This window comes from Mixophyes fleayi, chromosome 7 (assembly GCF_038048845.1).
Source record: "Mixophyes fleayi isolate aMixFle1 chromosome 7, aMixFle1.hap1, whole genome shotgun sequence".
Taxonomy (NCBI): Eukaryota; Metazoa; Chordata; class Amphibia; order Anura; family Limnodynastidae; genus Mixophyes; species Mixophyes fleayi.
In genome coordinates, this window is record NC_134408.1 from 4,928,349 (window position 1) to 4,947,349 (window position 19,001).

General features: G+C 39.6%; 1 long non-coding RNA gene across 1 annotated transcript in view; it reads right to left on the bottom strand.

Moving 5' to 3' along the window:
* Positions 1–2,141: 2,141 nt before the first annotated feature.
* LOC142098587 (uncharacterized) overlaps positions 2,142–19,001 on the bottom strand; it is a 29,542-nt gene continuing 12,682 nt past the window's right edge. The window contains exons 2-3 of the long non-coding RNA XR_012678359.1: positions 2,504–2,566; positions 2,142–2,367 (exon numbers count right to left, since the gene is read on the bottom strand). This is a non-coding gene — a long non-coding RNA (uncharacterized LOC142098587). The remainder of the gene's footprint in view (positions 2,368–2,503; positions 2,567–19,001) is intronic.

Consider the following 19,001-nt stretch of genomic DNA (forward strand, 5'->3'; position numbering starts at 1 on the left):
TTCAGTGTATTCCTTTCTATCACTAATTCATCATGGTTGTTAGTGCATCCTGACCCGAACGCATAATGGGCGGTATATCTATTTAGCTCTCCATCTCTGCATGTTTATAAATCTGGAATTTAGGCTACGTCTTTAAGTGAATGAGACTGACTTCTGTAAATGGACTGTAGTACTAGGCATTGGAATCACAACCCACATGAATTGCTAAATTCTAGTTTTGTACAAGGCTGTAATTACTCATTTATTAAATGTGAAATTAAAAAATAAAGATTAGAAAAAAATCACTTACAGAGCAGGAAATATACAACAAACGCTTCTTACCGAATCTTTCCCGGGTTCTGTAAATCAGGTAAAACAAACATAGTAAGAAGATAAAAGGTTTACAGCATATTCCCATATAAGATGACAACTTCTATGACCAGCCGGTAAAGTTACCAGTTATTCTAATGGTGGATTCTGCTGCTAACTGGGCCCCAAGTAACATGTTTAACATTAGAAAAATGATGTTACTTTCTTCTGTCTCACTACGAGTTATCACATATGTCTAATACAATGTACATTATTTTATATATGTAATGTAGAATCAGTGTTTTAAACATAACAATATCATTTTTGACACTATAGTTGGCTCCTAGAGGATCCTAACTTGATACTAGTAGTGTGATAACTACAGTGACTGCTATTAATATTTTTAGGCCTGTCCCAAAGCCAGATCAGAGAAGAACCAAGTTAATCCAGTGAGTCCACAATGCTTCCCCTGTCTTTGGCATCATTAGTAGACAGACACAGGGATTTTTGGTCCACACAATTATTCTATCATTTACATTATTACATATTTTTGTGACCGTCGAAAATTAATTACTTCTATTTCTATATATATATCTCTATTTTCTATATATCTATACAGTTGTAGTCTGGTTAGAAATAAAGTGAAGGGAAAAATAATGTTGGTTAAACCTACCTTTCACCTTGTGCAGGATCTGTCTGATCTGACTAAGTTTATCAAATATTACTCTCTCCATCTTTAATGAAGTCTGAGTCTTTCAGTAAATCAGTGATTCGTCTCCCGCTCTCCAGTCTTGGGTCCTTTCTTCCACTCTATTTGTGGCATGTAAATGCTGAAATTTAAATTAGCATCATCTTTTGTGGGATGTTTGACAATAGTAGTTACGTTGGAGAACATCTTAAAAGCTGAGGTATATATTTGTATTGCAGACTTAAATGGAATTGACATTCGCATCAGACAGACAGGACCAGTAACACATCTAACTTCTTTAGATGTTGCTCAATAAATACAGATATTTGGCAATGAGCTTTATAGATTTTAATCCAAATGTAAAACAAATGGACAGTGTTAGTATATATACAAACAGAAAAAATACAATCTATCAAGAGATGGGGGGGCACAAAGGACATAGAGGGGAGGAGAGGCAAATCCTTTTTTTTTCGTTAGATTAAGGTTGTCTAGTTCTTGGTTCAGTTAGTTGTTATTGGTGCCCACATACTGTGATATTACAGGTAACATCAGGTGTGTGGTTTAGAAATCATCCCAATAATTAATAGGGACTCTATCAAAATTAATAAAACATTTAACTTGTATGGTGGAAAAAGTGACTAGAATACAACAATAATTAGCAGGTTGATGCACCCCAACCAACACTAAGAGGCTAAAATACTGTATTATATGGACTAGGATGTGTACCGTTTTCTTACTGTATATAGATTCCTATGTGTCCCAGCTGTTCCTGAGGCTGGCTGAATCTCTGCTCTTCCTGCAGCTGACTGGATCTCAGTTCTTTCTGCGACTGAATGGATCCCAGCTATTCCTGCGGCTGGATGGATCTGTGCTGTTACTGAGGCTGGATGGATCTCAGCTGTTCCTGCGTTGGATGAATTCCAGCTATTCCTGCGGCTGGATGGATCTGTGCTGTTACTGAGGCTGGATGGATCTCAGCTTTTTCTGCGTTTGGATGAATCCCAGCTGTTCCTGAGGCTGGCTGAATCTCTGCTCTTCCTGCGGCTGACTGGATCTCAGTTCTTTCTGTGACTGAATGGATCCCAGCTATTCCTGCGGCTGGATGGATCTGTGCTGTTACTGAGGCTGGCTGGATCTCAGCTTTTTCTGCGTTGGATGAATCCCAGCTGTTCCTATGGCTGGATGAATCCCAGCTGTTCCTATGGCTGGATGGATCTCTGCTGTTCCTGTGGCTGGATGGATCTCTGCTGTTCCTGCGGCTGAATGGATCCCAGCTGTTTCTGCGCTGGATGGATCTCTTTTGTTTTTGCGCTGGATGTCTCTGTGCTGTACTTACGGCTGGCTGGGTTTATGCTGTTACTGGTCATTTGAATAGTTATACTGCTTGTTTCCTGGTACAGAAACGGTTACAGTGTATTACAATAGAGAGATTTTACAGCATCAGATAGCTTTGCCCTTTATTTTACAAGACAGTTTTGAGGTTACAAATTAACAATAAAAAAATGTTAACTTCCAGTTCTTAGCTACCTGTTCAGGTTACACTCCTTGAAGCTGCTGATCTGTGTGATCTTTGTCACCTGTTTATCACTTCTGAAACAAGAGAATGTTTCATTTTCACTCCTCAATCCCAGTCCAACCTCCACCCATAAACTTTTACTGACTTTTAAAGAAACAAGGCTGACTTGTACTTTAGACATGTTTTATTAATAGAACTGTACACAAATGTATAAATATAGTTTACAAATGACGGAAGAAAACAAAAGGAAAAAGTAACTGTACAGATATAAGAATATATTATTTACATATTATAGACATTTCACCTTGACATAATTAGGCCTTAAATATTTTCATGTATTTAGTTCATACAGATTGCATGAAGTGGGTGCTGTAACAATAAAGAGCCACAATAGTATGGGGGAGGGCTAAGGTATATAAATAGTGACCTAGGGGGGTAAGGTATTATTAAAGTAATTCTATCGTTTTCAAATAAGCATTGCCCAAGTGATTGTATTGGGTTTCCAATGCGCACAGTGATTTATTTTAGCAGATGTAAAAAGTTAACAGTTCAATACATGATTATAGTATAATACAGTACAGTACAGCCAATACCAAAAGATACATACATACCGCTGCGCTTGCATGCGCATCACTGCGCTCCCACGGGTACCAGTGGACAGTAGTTCACCCTTGAATACTGTGGTCAGAGAAGACTGAAGCTAGTGGGAGCGCAGCTATGATATATATACATTCAGTGTTACAGAGTGAACAATGCAGATGACGTGGCTTGCTTCTATAGGTCCAGACTTCAGGTGGGTCCAGGGTAAACAGGTCATAGGCTAGTTCAAACTAAAGAATCCAAAGGTGGGGGTCATCTCTCCAGGGGATGTGCTCCTTTCTTCCCGCCAAGACTCCAGTTACAACTAGTCCATTAGCATTTTACAGTCTGATATCACTCTGACTATTTATTTCCTAACATCAATAACTTGAGTATGCAATATGCGATCTCTTTGACGATTGAACCGGACAGCTGCTGATGAATAGGGGATTAGAATGATATCAGACATGACACATTTCCTATAACCTGAACCTTAAATAACACTGAGGTGTACATATAATCATAATATATAAACTAATAATAAACTAAATACTATCTGCTCATAAATCACTGTATAACGGAACCAATATGAATTATATAAACCACTAAATGTTGTAATGCGTGTGTGTACATGCGTATTTTACCGTGCGATTGCAGTATGCCACGTGTAGCGTGGCATACTGAGTGCAATCGACCAATAAAACAATATTAACCAATATAATTTCTTTCATCCAATTATACGACTTTGACAGTTTATATGGTATATGAATGGTGACCTAGGGAGGTAAGATATATATAGTATATGAATGGTGACCTAGGGAGGTAAGGTATATATGGTATATGAATGGTGACCTAGGGAGGTTAGGAATATATGGTATATGAATGGTGACCTAAGGAGGTAAGGTATATATGGTATATGAATGGTGACCTAGGGAGGTAAGGTATATATGGTATATAAATGGCGACCTAGGGAGGTAAGATATATATGGTATATGAATGGTGACCTAGGGAGGTAAGATATATATGGTATATGAATGGTGACCTAGGGAGGTAAGGTATATATGGTATCTGAATGGTGACCTACGGAGGTAAGGTATATATGGTATATGAATAGTGACCTAGGGATGTAAGGTATGTATGGTATATTAATAGTGACCTAGGGAGGTAAGGTATGTATGGTATATGAATAGTGACCTAGGGAGGTATGGTATATATGGTATATGAATGGTGACCTAGGGAGGTAAGGTATATATGGTATCTGAATGGTGACCTACGGAGGTAAGGTATATATGGTATATGAATAGTGACCTAGGGATGTAAGGTATGTATGGTATATGAATAGTGACCTAGGGAGGTAAGGTATGTATGGTATATGAATAGTGACCTAGGGAGGTAAGGTATGTATGGTATATGAATAGGGACCTAGGGAGGTATGGTATATATGGTATATGAAATGACCTAGGGAGGTAACGTATGTATGGTATATGAATGGTGACCTAGGGATGTAAGATATATATGGTATATGAATAGTGACATAGGGAGGTAAGGTATATATGGTATATAAATGGTGACCTAGGGAGGTATGGTATATATGGTATATGAATGGTGACTTAGGGAGGTGAGGTATATATGGTATATGAACGGTGACCTAGGGAGTTGAGGTATATATGGTATATGAATGGTGACTTAGGGAGGTGAGGTATATATGGTATATGAACGGTGACCTAGGGAGGTGAGGTATATATGGTATATGAATGGTGACTTAGGGAGGTGAGGTATATATGGTATATGAATGGTGACCTAGGGAGGTGAGGTATATATGGTATATGAATGGTGACTTAGGGAGGTAAGGTATATATGGTATATGAATGGTGACCTAGGGAGGTGAGGTATATATGGTATATGAATGGTGACTTAGGGAGGTAAGGTATATATGGTATATGAATGGTGACCTAGGGAGGTGAGGTATATATGGTATATGAATGGTGACCTAGGGAGGTAAGGTATATATGGTATATGAATAGTGACCTAAGGAGCAAACCTTAAATCCAGGCCAACAACAATAGGACTTATGCTCAGTTTTTGTCCATAGCAAAGGATTGTAAAAGTACAAATCAGCATGCCCTGAATTAAAAACACCTCTACAGTACTGTGATAGGGAAAAAACAGTGTCCAATGCATGCATAAATTTACTATCATGTGCAAACTCAAGATAAAAATTGTAAGACTATGATGGGCTGGTTCTAGTAACTTTTCTTGTTGAATGACATTTTCCCATATTCCCCTCTTGCTTCTGTAAATATTGGCACATCTTTAATCAAAGCCATCAAACTCAGGGCTAGTCTGTGTGGGACTAGTTGCTATTATCAGAATTTAACCCAAAAACACATTACTCTCCCATCCCTCTTCTAAAGTAAAGAAGCTCCAGGAGATTATCTTCATAGCTTGATTGCTACCCTGGAGTTGATTTTTGTTAGCATAATAAATTGAAATCCACAGGAGCATAATGTCTGTGCTGTCGTCCAAGCGTTTGTCCAGACCTGGAACATTGTTCAGCAATAAGCTGCTCAAATATGGCCTTATTTTGTTTAATAGACAATGCCTGGAAAATAGAGAGTAAGACCCTCTACAAATTGCAGCCAAGCAGCCCCTGTACTTGCCAACCAGGGCTATGAAATAATTATTTTGGTTTGTACTATAGCATAAGGCTCCCCCAATGACAGTATCCAGTACCTGGGCTACTTTGCAGGTTGCTTTTCAGTTCATGGGAGCCAAGGAAAAATATTTGTTCCCCCTAAATTAAACCAGGATAGACACTGAAAAGCTCAGGGGCTCTTCACAGTTACTGATATGAATCATGCCCCATTTTTATTGTACCTGTATAGCAGACATGGGGTAAAAAAATCCCAAGCCCATTACACAGTGGTCTCAGCTCAAGGCAAGCATGATTTTTGGGGTCAACCAGTGGCATATGTTACCAATTGGTCTATTCAGTCTTGTACTGCTTGTCTGTAATGGATTGATGGGCTGTAAATAATAGGGTGATCACCTTCTACTCATTTTTTATCCTCCACAGCACTGAAATTTACTACAGCTCGTAGACAGTAATCTTTCAGCCCAAACAAGGGGTAATTTGTTTTGTTCTCTTTCACCTATTGTTCCACAGAATATGATTGATCACTTACAACCTTACAGCGGCAGCTCTCTCCTTACCAGTGGTGCAGTCTGCTTATATAAACCCTTCAGTTTCTCTCAGGCTTTGCTTGCACAAAATGTTTCCTAACTGTACAATGAAGCTATTGGCATTTACTGATCAGCCTTCATGTATTTTGACTTATTTTGATTCTTCTTCTCTGCTGCTTTGCCCTGATCTTTGGCTTGTTTCTGGTTTCACGGTTCCCTGACAATATACAGTACCATCCTGTGGCAAACGAAATAGCATTGTGGCCCTGTTAATGGCAGCAGACAGGAGTTTCCTTTTAATGTTAAAATATAATCACTTAATTTATTACAAGTATTTAATTTCCTAATTAAGTTGATTCATAATGATAGTGATTAGAAAAGGTTAGTGCAGGAAGAAATAAGGGACAGATCACTGAGGATGTGCCACCTATATGACTGGGTTGTGTTTTGTTAAGAAAGTCCTTCTCCGATCAGCCAGTTTGCCCAGGAGAAGGAGACACGATGTGCCCAGTATAATATTAGCAATTCTACCTATTTGTCCCTCTGGAGAACCATGTGCTGATCTGTAACTCACCAACAAGTCCATGCCTCCTGTTAACACTCCCCACTGTATAACAGTGACACGAAGTAGGGGCAGCAGTCAGGGCCATCTTAACAACATTATGGGCCCCCGGGAAAAGCAGTGCACCGGGGCCCCTAGATATAGATTGTCGAAGTCGTATAATTGGATGAACGGAAGTATATTGGTTTAATATTGTTTTGCCATGTAATTGCGATCCGTACGCCACGTAACACGTGGCGTGGTGCGATCACACGGTAAAATACGCACGCACACACTCGCATTGCAACATTTAGTTATCTATATAATTCGTATTCATATTGGTACCGTTACACTGTAATTTATGAGCAGATAATATTTGGTTTATTAGTAGTATATATATACATATATATATATATATATATATATATATATATATATATATATATATATATATATATGATTATACGTACGCTTCAGTGATATATATGGTTCAGGTTGTGGGAAAGGTGGCATGTCTGGTATCATACTGAAACCCTATTCATCAGCAGCTGTCCGGTGCAGTCGGCGAAGAGATCGCACATTACATACTTTAGTTATTGATATTAGGGAATAATTCTATGTATGATGCTGGCTATGAAAGGAGCAGACCCCCTGGAGAGACGACCCACACCTTTGGATTCCTTAGATTGAATCAACCTATGATCTGTTTACCCTGGACCCACCCAACGTCTGGACCTATAGAAACAATCTACTTCATCTCTATTGTTCACTGTGTAACACTGTACTGTATATAATCATAGCTGCACACCCCCTGGCTCTTAGTCAACTCTGACACAGTATTCTAACAGATATACTGTCCACCGGGTCCCGTGGGTGCGCAGCGAGCGCATGCGATAGCATTGGTATGTACTTATCTCTTGGTATTGGCTGTACTGTACTGTACTTTATCATAATATAATAATGTATTGAATTGTTGACTATTTACATCTGCTAAAATAAATCACTTTGTGCTTTGGAAACACATACAATTGATTTGGCAATGCTTATTTGAAAACGATAAAATTACTTTAATAAGATATATAGATGTATAGAGATACAGATATAGATATAGATATATAGAGATAGATAGATGTACTTGCTCAGTGACCCTTGTAGGTTTTTTGCAGGTTTTTTTCTTTTGCAGGATTATTTATTCTCATTAAGAGCCGTGCCTATGGGGCCCCCCTGCCCTCGGGGCCCCCGGGCAGCTGCCCATCGTGCCCAATGGAAAAGATGGCCCCGGCAGCAGTGGCTGTTTAACATACAAGCCAGGGTGATTAGTTACTTGCCCTAGCCACAGTGGTTATCCTAAGAAACGGGGTGAAGGCTGTAAGCTTGTTCTCAACAGAACAGAACCAGCTCCACAGGTCACTAGTTATCTTTAGCCAGGAGTGGTCCAAGATATTCTTATCAACATGGTAAACAGTAAATATCTGTTTTCCAATTACTTGTTCTAAAATGTATTTTTCTGTAGATATAAGGTAAAAATTGGATTCATATATATTTTGGATATATTCATCATTCATTACATCACCACTCCTGTACAAGAAAATATTACTGTGAATATCTTGGAAGTACCAACACCAGTGAACCCAGATAGTGGTGATTACATGGAGGAAGTACTCAGGTAAAATATATTCTGCTGTTCTGTGATAATGATGTTCTGTACTTTGCTCTCTTACTCACATTGTAAAGAAAAAAGAGAACGAAATATGCAAATAGCCTCCAGCAATGTTATTTCCTCCTTGTCTAGGACAGTATAAGATTTGTGTAATAAACTAATATTTATATATCACAAAAGAGAAAAAGGAATATATAAGTGCAACCGACCAGGAATACAATCATGCAATTAATGTAAACCTAACACTGTCTCAAAATACAAAAGTCCATATATAGCAGCTCCTTTCATTCAATGATGGTGGACATCCAAGAAATATTCCACATGGCCATTTTTACTCTACAAGAGGAAATCGGTTTTGTACCAACTTAGAGCTGGCGCTCTCTTGTCCTTTACTTTATTAGGGTTCCTTTGAATCAGTTTGACAAAGAAGTGAATTCCCACTCTGAACAATGTAATAAAGATTCACTAACACACTCTTATGAATATCAGTGTATATAAGAAATATATAAAGCATAAACAAACAGTCGTTTAGATGAAATATTGAAAGTTTATTTTGTGTAAAAGGAGTTATAGTAAGATGGTAGGAAGTTGGATTTGGATGTGATATATGCTCTCTTGCACATTGTAACTTTCTAGACTTTCCCACCTCTTTGATCTTGTAGGTGCACCTCTAGGTCGCAGAAGCATCTCTCAGATTAGGTGTGGGTCTTGAGGTGTGCTGAGCAGACCATCCAGGCACACAGGTCCAGAACTATGGTGTTTTGTGGTACATATCAAAGCCGCCATCTACTAATTGCATCCTGCCCTATGAGGTCTAAGTATTTATTTTCTGTTATTTTGATATTGACAAGTAAAGTTATGTTAAACCTCTGAGTTTAGTGTGTACCCAGCTTTATTTGCACATAGAGCCCTAATAAATGACCAAAGGCTGCATCATTGTAGATATTCCCTTGACAAGAAAAGGTCTGTGTGAGCTCAAGTGCCCGAAGACAGGGAATCAAGTGATAAGTGTGAACGTGGATATATTGGCCTGTAGTTGGGGTAACAGTGTGCCTGCCAATACCAGGCAAACCCAAGGAGTGGTTAGTGACAAATATTGCAGAATGAAAGCTGTATTATAACAGCAACAAGAAAGAAAATGATTTTAAAGTGTTGGAAGTAAAGCTCTGGATACAGATGTTGTGGACTGGGCTGTGCTAATGCTGTGGTGCAGAAGAGATCAACAGTCGCAGATTAAAAGAAAGGTATAAGAGAGAAAACCCACATTTATAATTTGTAAATTAAAAAATAAATCTTGCACTTATCTACAGTCTTTGCGCACACTCTAACAGCTATCCAATCACACCAGCCAACATTGGAACAATACCACTAATGTATTATTATTAATCTATAGGAAGACTGGATTTCACAAATTATAAATATAATTTAAGTTCATTCCTGGTATCTGCAATGTGAGTTATATTCAAGTTGTTATTAACAGACTTACAGCAAAGAAATTACAAACAAACCAAGACCCACTTCATGCAACACTTCATGAAGCTCCGACAGACAATGCAGAAATCTCTTTCATTCACATGTGACTCCCATGTGATTCCAAAAATAAGGATTGGCTATACGCAAATGACATGAATTTCCACTTCAATATTGGGTCAATAATTTATTGGGCCATTTGAGATCTCAGTAAAAATAAACTCAATAACTTTTCATTGGAAACTCTTTGGTTCTATAGAGACATATTCAGTTTCACTTGGCTCTATTCAAACCCATTGGGGAGAATTAATTTCCTGAGTGCACAAACCCTGCACCTGATCCATAAGGGATGATCATGAAGATGAATATGTGGTGGAAAGAATTGTTGTTTCAAGAATGTTTCATAAGAAATTGCAGCATCTGGTACAATGGGTGGGTTAAAGCCCAGAAGAAAGACCTGAGAGGCTGAAGAAAAAAATCCAATGCTCCAGGATTAGTCTGAGAAATACATCAAAGTTATCCTAAATACATTTGGAGAAAAAAAAACTGTTCCTAGGGAGGAGCAAAATGCCAGGAAGAGAAATTGCCATTAAACCCTGGATTTTGTGTTGGAGTTGCCTTGTTTGTAAGCAACTGAGACGTTTTCCTTTGAACTTCCATTCTTGAGATTCTTGTAGTGTCCTACAAGTATAGTGTATAATGTACTAGAGGTTTAGTACATACCGCTGATTAATCTCTGAATGAAGCGCTTTTGTTAGAAACAACGCGTGTAGTGACATTTACTGTTTTAACATATTAGGAATTTAAGGTCACTGTTTTAGATCACTGTACAATTTCCCACAAGGTGGATTAGGATCCAGGAGGACCCAGCAAACACCACAGTTGTGTGTAATTAAACTAACTGTGTGTTACCTAATCAAATACTAGTCTGGCTTAACTGTGAACACTGATAAACAAAGGAAAATAGAAAAATAGAAAATAGTTTGTTTTTCAGTGTACTTTTGTTGGAAGAGCACCCCCTCAATATATAACACATAATGCAATTATAGCAAATATATATGTTAAGTATGACAATAGTCCATTTCCTTGTGCGAGTTCTTCCCGTCTCGTTTTTAACTGTGATCACCAACATCTGGATTTACACTGGTGGTTTACATTGGGAACCGCTGAGATTTACACATCAGAACATCCTGAGTCCTGAAAAATGCTATGTCTAATGAGACTTCAACATCCGCATCATTTATTTATATAGCGTCACTAATTCCATAGTGCTGTGCAGAGAATATTTGTTATTTACATCAGTACCTGCCCCATTGGAGCTTACAGTCTGAATTCTCTAATACACACACACACACACACACAAATATACACAGACATACACAGACAGACTAGAGTTAATTTTGTCAGTATGCAATTAACCTACCAGAATGTTTTTGGAGTTATATAAGACTATTGACTTGTGTGAAGGACCCTTATCCTCATTGACCACTGACTTATCAAACTTTACCTCCTTTTGTACACTTGCTTTAATACATATATCTAGCTGACTTACAAGGCTCCTGCTAATTAGTCCCAAGTGAGCAATTGAATTAGTCATAATAACCCAAATCATTCACACATCAATACAACAAGGTGTAGCCCTAAATTGTCCCTTCTCTTTAAAATTATTTTGAGGCTGGATACCTCCACAACATAGCAGCTTCCACTCACACTAACATTTAGCTCAAGACTCTATGGTCTATTCCTCCCTCCCCCTATCTCTGTCACCGACATGTCTCACAAGGCACGCTCATTACCTGACAGGTGCACTGTCCTGTGTGTGCCAGCTGAAAGAGAAGCAGACTCAGCAACACAGTGTGGAGGGAAGAATGTAAGTGTGAAGGAAATGGGGGTGTCTTAAAATAATGTGGATGGGAGGTGGGTTTATTTAGTTTAGGACTTTAATTTTCTAGTGGGGTGGGGGTGAGGGTGGGCGCTAATTATTTAATAGTGAGTGCTATTCATTTATTTGTTGGCTATTGTGAGGTCTATTAATTTTTTCAGAGGTGGTTTGGGGGCTATTAAATGATTTTGCAGCTGAGTTTGGGGAGGAGGGCTATTTATTAAATGTAAATATGAATTATCTAATGTTGGGAATGGTTATATTTATTAAATGAAATGCTATTAATTTATTGCTGGGGCTATTTTGGGGCAGGGAAATAGGTATATTATTAATTTAATGTTGGGGATGGTTGTTAAACGTTAATTAAACATCAATGCTACTGATTGAACACCGGGGTTTGTTAGATCTTTCTATATTTCATGTACCTGCCTTTTTTCCAAGTAGGGACCCAACATTCCAGGATCCAGACAAGCAGGAACTGAGCTTATGAGACCAGCAGCTGCAGGTGGTTAAAGCTGTAAGAACAGGTAGGCGAGAGCAGGACAGTCTGCCACATTTGCGTCCACCTAGCTCGGGAAGTTGGGGGTAGAGGAGTAGGGGGGCTGTCTGTTTCCTTTCTACTTGGCCCCAAAATTTGATGCCAGCCCTGATTAAGTAAACCTTTTCCACAGAGAAGTGCAGGGGAGATTACAGTTAACACAACATTTTTTCCCCCAGCACACTGCTATAGCCAGCAACAGATCTGCCATTTCTACTGTAGATAAAAATGCAAAAGTCTTTGTTGCACACATTTGCAAATGTATGTTTAAGCCATCCGCCACGCCAAGGCGCTTTGCAAATAGGATGGTCCTACTCTAAACAATGAGAGTCCCATATATTTGGGCCATACATATGTGTTTTTAAATTGAGAGCCAACTTACCAAAGAGGTACCCCAGAAGCCTCCAAACAGCAATTCAGTGCCAGTACCCCCTCTCAGCTACTGACACCAACATGCCTCTTAGACAAATACAAAAGTGGAAGCTGCTCAAATCAATTTATAGGCCATAACAGGTGCTTGAAAGGGTGGGGTTATCCTATTGCTGTTTGGAGGCTTCTGGGGTACCTCTTTTCTTTTTTCTAGTGCTGCTGGGTTGGATATAATTCTTTCTGTTATATGGGGCACAAAGAGGTTTCGTTTTTATTCTGAGTAATTCCTTTAATCTGCTGTAAAAGAGACATCACACAGCCCGCATATCTTTCATTTATTATCAGTCAGCTGTAATGGTAATCTCAGGGCACCAATAAGTATCTGTCACTTCTGAACAGGGAACACAATGTAATTAAACAGAGACTGATATTGGTGGTTTAGAATGATAAATGTTTAAATAGCAGCCACACATTACACAATGTTGGGTGTATTAACTTTGTTTAATATAAATGTACATTTGACACCACAGTCTTCCCACATCTTGAGTCTCACTGTTGTGTGCTGCTGAGGACCCAGCTCCTTCCATTACTGAACTCCCAGTTGGTGACTTCTTGCTTTCCTCCATTCTTCTCCTCGTATTAAGCACTGTCCTCACTATTATGACATGAATGGACAGGTCACTGTGTCCCACAATATTTTTTTTTAGTGTTTATTAATATAGTGGCAACATTTTACTCAGCGCAGATCAGAGAACATTTAATCATTCACATCAGTAACTGCCCCAGTGGAGCTTAACGTCTAAATTCTCTAAAACATCTACACCCCGGGGTGCATTTTCCTGAGCAGTCAAATATCCTACCAGTAGGTCACATATCTGTCTGTAAAATTAGATGTTTATGTGAGAGAAAAGAAAGTAACTCCTTACACGCTGATCTCGGCATTTACTACCAGTCTGTCTGTACAATAGGGATGTGCACCGGCCACTTTTGGTGTCTCGTGTTTTGTGTTTTGGATTCGGAATTGCTTGAGGTTTTGGGTTCAGATTTGTTTCTCAAAACACCTGACGAAAGGTATTGGTTCGGATTTAAGGTTTTGGATTCGGATTTATTTTGAAAAAACATAACAAAGTGTTAAAATCAAGTTTTTTTGGTTTATTTTCACTCCTACGCTATTATTAACCTCAATAACATTCATTAGCAATCATTTCCACTAATTCCCAGTCTAGTCTGAACACCTCACACCTCACAATATTGTTTTTAGTCCAAAACGCTTCACCGAGGTAGCTTTCTGGACTGCATAGTGCAGTGGTCCCGGTACACAATTTGATACCGGGGCCACAATATATCACCCTCAACTGGTCTGAATTCCACCAAAAAAGTATCTGGACTGCGTAGTGAAGTGGTCCCCACATTATAATAAAAAAAACCCTCAACTGGTCTGAATTCCACCAAACAAGTATCTGGACTGCGTAGTGGAGTGGTCCCCAAAATATAATAAAAAAAACCTCAACTGGTCTGAATTCCACCAAACAAGTATCTGGACTGCGTAGTGGAGTGGTCCCCACAATATAATAAAAAACCCCTCAACTGGTCTGAATTCCACCAAAAAAGTATCTGGACTGCGTAGTGGAATGTTCCCCACAATATAAAAAAAAAACCCTCAACTGGTCTGAATTCCACCAAACAAGTATCTGGACTGCGTAGTGGAGTGGCCCCGGTACCCAATTTGATACCGGGGCCACAATATAATAAAAAAAAAACCTCAACTGGTCTGAATTCCACCAAAAAAGTATCTGGACTGCGTAGTGGAGTGGTCCCCACAATATAATAAAAAAAAACTCAACTGGTCTGAATTCCGCCAAACAAGAATCTGGACTGTGTAGTGGAGTGACCCCGGTACCCAATTTGATACCGGGGCCACAATATAATAAAAAAAACCTTAACTGGTCTGAATTCCACCAAAATAGTATCTGGACTGCGTAGTGGAGTGGTTCCCACAATATAATAAAAAAACTCTCAACTGGTCTGAATTCTACCAAAAAAGTATCTGGACTGGTAGTGGAGTGGTCCCCACAATATAATAGAAAAAACCTCAACTGGTCTGAATTCCACAAAACAAGTATCTGGACTGCGTAGTGGAGTGGCCCCAGTACCCAATTTCATACCGGGGCCACAATATAATAAAAAACCCCTCAACTGGTCTGAATTCCACCAAAAAAGTATCTGGACTGCGTAGTGGAGTGGTCCCCACAAAATAATAAAAAATACCTCAACTGGTCTGAATTCCACCAAAAAAGTATCTGAACTGTGTAGTGGAGTGGTCCCCACAATATAATAAAAAAAACCTCAACTGGTTTGAATTCCAACAAAAAAGTATCTGGACTGCGTAGTGGAGTGGTCCCCACAATATAATAAAAGAACCCTTAACTGGTCTGAATTCAACCAAACAAGTATCTGGACTGCGTAGTGGAGTGGCCCTGGTACCCAATTTGATACCGGGGCCACAATATAACAAAAAAAACCTCAACTGGTCTGAATTCCACCAAAAAAGTATCTGGACTGCGTAGTGGAGTGGTCCACACAATATAATAAAAAAACCCTCAACTGGTCTGAATTCCGCCAAACAAGTATCTGGACTGTGTAGTGGAGTGGCTCCGGTACCCAATTTGATACCGGGGCCACAATATAATAAAAAAACCATTAACTGGTCTGAATTCCACCAAAATAGTATCTGGACTGCGTAGTGGAGTGGTCCCCACAATATAATAAAAAAAAACTCTACTGGTCTGAATTCCACCAAAAAAGTATCTGGACTGCGTAGTGGAGTGGTCCCCACAATATAATAAAAGAACCCTCAACTGGTCTGAATTCCACCAAACAAGTATCTGGACTGCGTAGTGGAGTGGCCCCGGTACCCAATTTGATACCGGGGCCACAATATAATAAAAGAACCCTCAACTGGTCTGAATTCCACCAAAAAAGTATCTGGACTGCGTAGTGGAGTGGTCCCCACAATATAATAAAAAAACCCTCAACTGGTCTGAATTCCACCAAACAAGTATCTGGACTGCGTAGTGGAGTGGTCCCCACAATATAATAAAAAAATACCCTCAACTGGTCTGAATTCCACCAAAAAAGTATCTGGACGGCGTAGTGGAGTGGTCCCCACAATATAATAAAAAAAACCTCAACTGGTCTGAATTCCACCAAACAAGTATCTGAACTGCGTAGTGGAGTGGTCCCCACAATATAATAAAAAAAAACCTCAACTGGTCTGAATTCCACCAAACAAGTATCTGGACTGTGTAGTGGAGTGGCCCCGGTACCCAATTTGATACCGGGGCCACAATATAATAAAAAAAACCCTCAACTGGTCTGAATTCCACCAAAAAAGTATCTGGACTGCGTAGTGGAGTGGTCCCCACAATATAATAAAAGAACCCTCAACTGGTCTGAATTCTGCCAAACAAGTATCTGGACTGTGTAGTGGAGTGGCCCCGGTACCCAATTTGATACCGGGGCCACAATATAATAAAAAAAACCCTCAACTGGTCTGAATTCCACCAAAAAAGTATCTGGACTGCGTAGTGGAGTGGTCCCCACAATATAATAAAAGAACCCTCAACTGGTCTGAATTCTGCCAAACAAGTATCTGGACTGTGTAGTGGAGTGGCCCCGGTACCCAATTTGATACCGGGGCCACAATATAATAAAAAAACCCTTAACTGGTCTGAATTCCACCAAAATAGTATCTGGACTGCGTAGTGGAGTGGTCCCCACAATATAATAAAAAAACCCTCAACTGGTCTGAATTCCACCAAAAAAGTATCTGGACTGCGTAGTGAAGTGGTCCCCACAATATAATAAAAAAAACCTCAACTGGTATGAATTCCACCAAACAAGTATATGGACTGCGTAGTGGAGTGGTCCCCACAATATAATAAAAAAACCCTCAACTGGTCTGAATTCCACCAAAAAAGTATCTGGACTGCGTAGTGGAGTGGTCCCCACAATATAATAAAAAAAACCTCAACTGGTCTGAATTCCACCAAACAAGTATATGGACTGCGTAGTGGAGTGACCCCGGTACCCAATTTGATACCGGGGCCACAATATAATAAAAAAACCCCTCAACTGGTCTGAATTCCACCAAAAAAGTATCTGGACTGCGTAGTGGAGTGGTCCCCACAATATAATAAAACAACCCTCAACTGGTCTGAATTCCACCAAAGAAGTATCTGGACTGCGTAGTGGAGTGGTCCCCACAATATAATAAAAAAAACCTCAACTGGTCTGAATTCCACCAAAAAAGTATCTGAACTGTGTAGTGGAGTGGTCCCCACAATATAATACAAAAAAAACCCTCAACTGGTCTGAATTCCACCAAAAAAGTATCTGAACTGTGTAGTGGAGTGGTCCCCACAATATAATACAAAAAAAACCCTCAACTGGTCTGAATTCCACCAAAAAAGTATCTGGACTGCGTAGTGGAGTGGTCCCCACAATATAATAAAAGAACCCTCAACTGGTCTGAATTCTGCCAAACAAGTATCTGGACTGTGTAGTGGAGTGGCCCCGGTACCCAATTTGATACCGGGGCCACAATATAATAAAAAAAACCTTAACTGGTCTGAATTCCACCAAAATAGTATCTGGACTGCGTAGTGGAGTGGTCCCCACAATATAATAAAAAAAACCCCAACTGGTCTGAATTCCACCAAAAAAGTATCTGGACTGCGTAGTGAAGTGGTCCCCACAATATAATAAAAAAAACCTCAACTGGTATGAATTCCACCAAACAAGTATATGGACTGCGTAGTGGAGTGGTCCCCACAATATAATAAAAAACCCTCAACTGGTCTGAATTCCACCAAAAAAGTATCTGGACTGCGTAGTGGAGTGGTCCCCACAATATAATAAAAAAAACCTCAACTGGTCTGAATTCCACCAAACAAGTATATGGACTGCGTAGTGGAGTGACCCCGGTACCCAATTTGATACCGGGGCCACAATATAATAAAAAAACCCTCAACTGGTCTGAATTCCACCAAAAAAGTATCTGGACTGCGTAGTGGAGTGGTCCCCACAATATAATAAAACAACCCTCAACTGGTCTGAATTCCACCAAAGAAGTATCTGGACTGCGTAGTGGAGTGGTCCCCACAATATAATAAAAAAAACCTCAACTGGTCTGAATTCCACCAAAAATGTATCTGAACTGTGTAGTGGAGTGGTCCCCACAATATAATACAAAAAAAACCCTCAACTGGTCTGAATTCCACCAAAAAAGTATCTGGACTGCGTAGTGGAGTGGTCCCCACAATATAATAAAAGAACCCTCAACTGGTCTGAATTCCACCAAACAAGTATCTGGACTGCGTAGTGGAGTGGCCCCGGTACCCAATTTGATACCGGGGCCACAATATAATAAAAGAACCCTCAACTGGTCTGAATTCCACCAAAAAAGTATCTGGACTGCGTAGTGGAGTGGTCCCCACAATATAATAAAAAAACCCTCAACTGGTCTGAATTCCACCAAACAAGTATCTGGACTGCGTAGTGGAGTGGTCCCCACAATATAATAAAAAAATACCCTCAACTGGTCTGAATTCCACCAAAAAAGTATCTGGACTGCGTAGTGGAGTGGTCCCCACAATATAATAAAAAAAACCTCAACTGGTCTGAATTCCACCAAACAAGTATATGGACTGCGTAGTGGAGTGGCCCCGGTACCCAATTTGATACCGGGGCCACAATATAATAAAAAACCCCTCAACTGGTCTGAATTCCACCAAAAAAGTATCTGGACTGCGTAGTGGAGTGGTCCCCACAATATAATAAAACAACCCTCAACTGGTCTGAATTCCACCAAAGAAGTATCTGGACTGCGTAGTGGAGTGGTCCCCACAATATAATACAAAAAAAACCCTCAACTGGTCTGAATTCCACCAAAAAAGTATCTGAACTGTGTAGTGGAGTGGTCCCCACAATATAATACAAAAAAAACCCTCAACTGGTCTGAATTCCACCAAAAAAGTATCTGGACTGCGTAGTGGAGTGGTCCCCACAATATAATAAAAGAACCCTCAACTGGTCTGAATTCCACCAAACAAGTATCTGGACTGCGTAGTGGAGTGGTCCCCACAATATAATAAAAAAACCCTCAACTGGTCTGAATTCCACCAAACAAGTATCTGGACTGCTTAGTGGAGTGGTCCCTACAATATAATAAAAAAACCCTCAACTGGTCTGAATTCCACCAAACAAGTATCTGGACTGCGTAGTGG